Source organism: Medicago sativa, chromosome 8 (assembly GCF_051527215.1).
Source record: "Medicago sativa cultivar Bolivia chromosome 8, Bolivia_mono, whole genome shotgun sequence".
Taxonomy (NCBI): domain Eukaryota; kingdom Viridiplantae; phylum Streptophyta; class Magnoliopsida; order Fabales; family Fabaceae; genus Medicago; species Medicago sativa.
This window is the reverse complement of record NC_140756.1, coordinates 84,731,411-84,737,919: the sequence shown is the minus strand read 5'-3', so window position 1 is coordinate 84,737,919 and position 6,509 is coordinate 84,731,411. Positions and strand designations below refer to the sequence as shown.

Genomic DNA, 6,509 nt, shown 5'->3' with positions numbered 1-6,509 from the left:
AAGCCAAAACTAAGAATTCTGCTCTTTACCCAACACATTTTGCTCATTCCCAACTGAAAAGACCAAAATGCCCCTGCGTGAGTTAACTCACACCAGCGTTAAATTTATGTGGGTTAACTCACGTTGCATGTGCGTGACTTAACTCACGCTACATGCTGTTTTAAGAACTGACAGAACCTCATTTCCTCATTTCCCATCTAAAATCCTCAAATCTCTCTCAAATAATTCAAATTCGAAATTCTTTCGACTTCAAATCAAACAACACTCCAATAACAAGTAAGTTTTCATAATCAAACACCATTAATCAAACACCCTAAAATAGGCGCCCAATTTCGCCTTCCCGCCTGCATAACCTAATTAAAGAAAATTGCTCTCTCCCATCACGTTTTGCTCACTCCCAACTGCACTTTTGAAAATGTCTCCAGCGTGATTTAAGTCACGTAGGTGTTGAACACAGTGTGACTTAAGTCACGCTCAAATACAACCTGCGTGACTTAAGTCACGCTGAACCTAGCATGAGTTAAGTCACGTTGTGTGTCCTTTTAAAGATCAGGCGACAACTCATTTTCTCATTTTTCTCTTTCACAACTAAAATATCCAAAATCTCTATCAAATCAACCAAATCCAAAATTCTTTCAAGTTCAAATCAAACAACACTCCAATAACATGTACGTTTTCATAATCAAACATCATTAACCATTTATGTTTATATGTTAGATTTTTCCTCTAAAATATTTTTTTTTTAGTTTTGTCCCCGTGAGTTTCGCTCAGTTGGTAAAGACAATGCATAATATATGCAAGGTCCATGGTTCGAACCCTGGACACCAAAAAAAAAAAGATTTTTTTTAGTTTTAGGGTTTCTTCAAATTTTGATTTTTTGGGTAATGTTTACATGTAAATGACTTATATTGCTTAATTGTTTAGTTGTTTGCATGTTTATGTTGTAGTTATGAGTTTTAGGGTTTATGTATAATTTGCACTCTAAGTGTTTGATGAAATGTTTGAATAAGTTTTTCATTGATTGTTTAATTTCCTATGGTGTAGATCTGAGATGATGGGCAATTTGTTCAGTGCTCAAGTAGGCTTCAACATTTGAAACTTGAAACCCTCATTAGTTCAATGTCTGGGCCGATGTCACGCTAAAGAATCTGAAAGAACAACTGAATAAAATCAATCAAGGCCTCAGCCCCGAAGACACAAAGAGGGTGGAGGACCTTCAGTATGCACGTCCCGGTTTTATGTTGGGAGAAGATCAACCTTCCTAATTAAATCATGAGAATTGCTATGTAAATAAATTGAAGTTACAGTCTAATTCAAAGAAAAGACAACGAAGTTGTAACTTTCAATAATTTTTGTGTGATCAGAAGTTATAATTTGATAAATCTAATGGATTGTTTAACTATGGAAGGTCTATATAGCAATAACCTTAAAACACACCATTCTTATGTTAGTATGATATCACTACATAAATTAATACACCATTTGATTACTATTATAAGCAAAAATCAACATTTTAGATTTATTCATTAAGTGATATATGTGGCCTATAATAAAGATCACATACATAATTAGTTGAATGAATCTAAATATTTTTTTCTTCTTCTTATAATAGTAACCAAAGGGTGTAGATGAGAAATCAAATAACTTTCCATCTAAGGAGACCAATACAGCGTAACAAATTAAGATTCGAATTCTAATCGAAAGATATTCACTTGTTCGACGCATGATAATATTATCTATGATGCTAGAGAGAACCTATGAAAAAAAATATTAATAAAAATAATAATTATTAAAGCTATCAATAACCATTATCACAACCAAAAAAAAAAAAACATTAAGGTCGAAAGGATAGTGAAATTTATTTTTAATCTAAGGATAGTGAAAACTTGTTTTTCTTGGGGGTAGTACATGAAAACTTGCATTTTGATGCAAAAAATTAAATTAAATATGAAGTGAAACATCGTTTTGGTTCTTCCCAATTTTTTTTTATAAGGTTCTTCACAATTTTTGTACCCATCAATCTAATCTCGATAAAAATAAATTTCAAAATAGTCATCAAATTTTCGTATTGATAACATATTAACCACTCCATTAAACATAGCCAAAAACTTTTGTCTTCAATATAGAAGTTTCATTAAACACAACCACCCTTTCATTTCATTATAAAGTAGTCGTCAATTTTAATTATTTTCTTAGGGAGGATTTTAAATTTTATTTTTGTGAGAGACTAAATTGACACTAAAATAAAAATTGCAAAGACCAAAAATAAGTTTCATTAAACACTTCCTTCAAAAAAAAAGTTTCATTAAACACAATCAGTCAACCACCCTTTCATTTCATGATAAAGTAGTCGTCAATTTTAATTATTTTTTTAGGGAGGATTTTAAATTTTATTTTTGTGAGAGACTAAATTGACACGAAAGTAAATTGCAAAGACCAAAAAGAAGTTTCATTAAACACAACCACCATTTCATTTCATTATAAAGAGTACTACCAAAAAAAATGCGAACATTTGATACAGTGGTGCTCTTTGTAATGAAATGAGTTGGGAACCATCCCTACGACGACAGACGACAACACTGGTAAAAGAGGAAGACGCAGGCATGAAGACGAATTCAATGTTTCTTCCTCGTGAATTGATAGTTCAAATTCTTCAAAGGTTACCAGTGAAGTGTCTAATACGTTTTAAATGTGTTTGTAAGTCTTGGTTTTCTCTTATTTCTCATGATCCCCAATTTGCAAATTCACATTTTGAAATTAACCCCGCAACCCACACTCGTAGAATTGCACTCATATCAAATTCACATCTTGGAACTCAATCTTTCAACATAGAAGCATCACTTAACGATGATTCTGCTGTTTCCGTTTCACCAAACCTTCATTTTTTGAGTCCCCTATCTTATTTAGATCTTAGAATTAAAGGTTCATGTAGAGGGTTTATATTGTTGCATTGTGCTTCAAGCCTCTACCTATGGAATCCATCCACCGGAGTTCACAAACAAATACCTTTGTGTTCCAATTCATATAAACATTTCTATGGTTTTGGGTATGACCACTCAACAGATGATTACTTGGTGGTTTCATTGTGCAATGATCGAATTCCAAACTCAAATGGTGTGCCATCTCACTTGTGGCTTTTCTCATTGAGAGCTAATGCATGGAAGGAATTTCCAAGTACTACCCATTTGCCTTTTTATAGAATTGCATCTTCCTTTAATCCAAACCCAGAGTTTCTCTTCAATGATGCTATTCACTGGTTGGCTTTTCGTCATGGTATGGAAACTTATAGAGATTCCTCTCCCAGTTGATGTTGACTATGATTCTACACATTGTGGTTTATGGGTATTTAGAGGATTTCTCAGTCTATGGATTTTGAGATGTGATGCAATTGATATATGGGTGATGGAAGAGTACAAAGTGCATTCATCTTGGACTAAGACTCTTGTTCTTCCTGTTGGTCCCACCGACTTCATTTTCCCTATATGTTGTACAAAGAGTGGTGATATTGTTGTAACAGATGGTTCTTATGGGTTGGTGAAATATAACGACAAAGGAGAGTTTCTAGAGCGTAACTCCTTTTGTAAAGATGCACTTGTATTTCTATTGGCTATGTATACAGAGTCTCTGCTTTTACTCCCTGTTCCTGGTGACAACAAGCAAGGTTAAGAAGATAACACAAACAAGAAGAACGAGGTACTTAAATATTACCCTTGATCGTTTTCTGGATATTTATTTGATTATTAAATTTTGGGTGACTTCATTTGTAACATGAGCCACTATGCCACATGTGTTGATCCAATATGTCATGAAATGTTTATTGGATAACTATTTGTAATATGCTTATTGGACATATGAACAACTTTGTGCGTTTTACAGTTATTATTATGCATGTGTAATTGAATTGTGTTCAAATGTATGGTGTGATCACTGCTTGAAAGTGTGTTATATGGTAAATTAGTCTGATGAGTTTATGCATGTTAATCAGGATCACAAAGGTACAACTTTGATTCAAATAATTTCATTAAAAATTTGATCATAGCCTCAATATGTCATTTTTCTAAGGACTCTAATAACTTGGTTGTTGTCATTTTTCTGTTTCAACTTTCAAAGCATAAAAAAAAAATTAATTTCAAATTAATGATCTACACATGAACTTTTATATGAATTTTTAATACTTTAGATCACAAGAATCATTAAAACTAAATCACCTCGTGAACTTAACTAGTGTTACAATTACAACTTAGAATTTTCAAAGAAAGGGGTTTAAGAAAAAGAAATAAAGTTTGCAAAGGTTATAAGCTGCAGAGGAGTGTTTTAATTGCTAAACTGATAGCCATAGGCATAAGGAAAACAAACTTCTTATTGGAGTTTGTTTAGATTTGTGGTATATCTTATGAAGTGGACATTTATTTGCCCTCCGAATGACTAACATACTGTTTTTGCTACAGATTCAAAAGTAGTTTTTCTTCCCTTCACGTTCAAATGATTTGAATCAAATCCAACTGGGTCAAATTTTATAAGATAAATGTATTAGTTTTGTATCGTGCTTTATAAAAACTGACTTGCGAAGTGAAAAAGACTAACAGTGGTTTATGAAAACTGCATCTTCTTTCACATATTCAAACTGAACTGCTACAGCATGAACTGAACTGAACAGAACACAGTCATAACACTACTATTAGAATAAAATATATAATGTAATTGGCATGAGCTTCAAATTCTGTTCCACACGCTGGTCCATTTTTCCCTATTTCATTTTTGTATGGGATTGATCAAAGAATTTTTTTCAATACATAAGGGACATTTTTATTTTGTGATAAACGATTTCATTTTGCTTCATGTGTTAAATTAAGTGCTCTTGCCTTGGTTTTGTGCAGGTTAGCTATACATTTTAGGCTTTTCAGCACGCATTTGGTATGGTTATAATTTTCATCTTCTCAAACCATGTTCTAGAAATGTACAAATGCATGTACTGCTGGATGCTCAGTTGAGAATACATCGACTACACTTTCACTTTGCATGTGAAAGATAGACATATCTTTGATGACATATTGTTTACTATTTTCTAGGCCTTTATTTTCACATGTGAGTTAGACAATTTTTGATTCAGTAATTTGTGTTTGTTCTTGACTTGAAAAATTACTTATGTTAGAGTCTTTTTCTATTAGAGCTGATCATTGGAAATTTCAGACCACCTATTTCTTTGTGGAATGTGTTACAGTAATTGATACTCATCTATTTTGCAAAACAGATGCTATATCTGTTTAGAATTATTTAGGGGCATGTGCAGCCCTATGCCGTTCATGGCAGGTTACACTTTGTTTTGTTGCTATAGGATAGCCTTTGGCTTCGTTTCTCTCAGGCCTTAATCCTGGTTTGCATTTTATTTTCATTGCTTTTATCAAAAAAAAAAAAAAATTATCATGTGGTTGCTTTACTTTATCTTATAGTTTTATTTCCCTAATTGAATGGTTAGTCACACATTCCTAACGTGATCTATCGTTATATATCGACATGTTTTTTTACTTTAAGTTTGTTATTTGTTTTGGTTATGTTTTATTTATGAGTGGAAACTATTCTACAATATTCCAATGTTTCAACTTTTTAACCGCGTGGGATAGGCCAATTATCTTAAAAATGAAGATAGCTCACATTTCATAAAATCTATATTCTACATTTACTTTTTTGATCTCTGCAACTCATTCGACCATTGTTGTAACCAAATCTCATTGAAAAAACACATTTGATTAGGGTGACGTCAAGCCCACCATAAACTATCAGCGAAAGTGAAGGAACTGATACCAGTTGAACAACCTTAAGCCACTCACTTACAACCATGCTAGAGAAGAAATCTGGGTGGGTGAAACCAAGAAGGAGCCAAATATTTTTAGAGTATGCAATCACATATATAGTGAAGGAAAGACTCCTCTTCAATACCACAGCGAGAGCAAACAACAGAGGGGGCTAAATTCTTGTGATTAAGCAATATGAGCGTAGGGATAGAGTTGTGGCAAGCCAACCAAAAGAGAAACTTCAACTTTTCCCGAAGCTTTAATTTCCAAATCCAAGACCAATGGAAGGTAGGGATAGAAAGAGTTACTGGGTTAGTACATGACAACAACAAGTATAACCACTCTTGGTGGTGTAGTTACCATTTTTGTTTGATTTCCAAATGAAAGCATCTTCTACGGAAGCATTGAAATTAATGTGCATGTTGTTGATGAAATCTGAAGTTAATCGAGAGAGGAGGGTGTAAAGAACTTAGAATGAGTGTTGCTAACATAACAGTTCTCTTTAATGCATATGTAAAATAACTTTACACTATCCTTATATAGAACTTAAACTCTAACAAAATTTGCTTTGCTTTCTAATAGTTTTTTTTTTTTTTGTTTTTCTTAAAAAAAATAGTTTTTTGTTTTTTTTTCCGTAAAGCGAGATAAGAAAGAGAAAACGAACTAGAAAAATATGGAAAACAAACAAAGAAACTTTCCGTACATATATGCATATAT

The 6,509-nt window shown here is 32.7% G+C and overlaps 1 pseudogene; it reads left to right on the top strand.

The window, feature by feature from the left end:
- Positions 1–2,531: 2,531 nt before the first annotated feature.
- LOC146902492 (F-box/kelch-repeat protein At3g23880-like) lies at positions 2,532–3,848 on the top strand (annotated as a pseudogene).
- Positions 3,849–6,509: the final 2,661 nt, after the last annotated feature.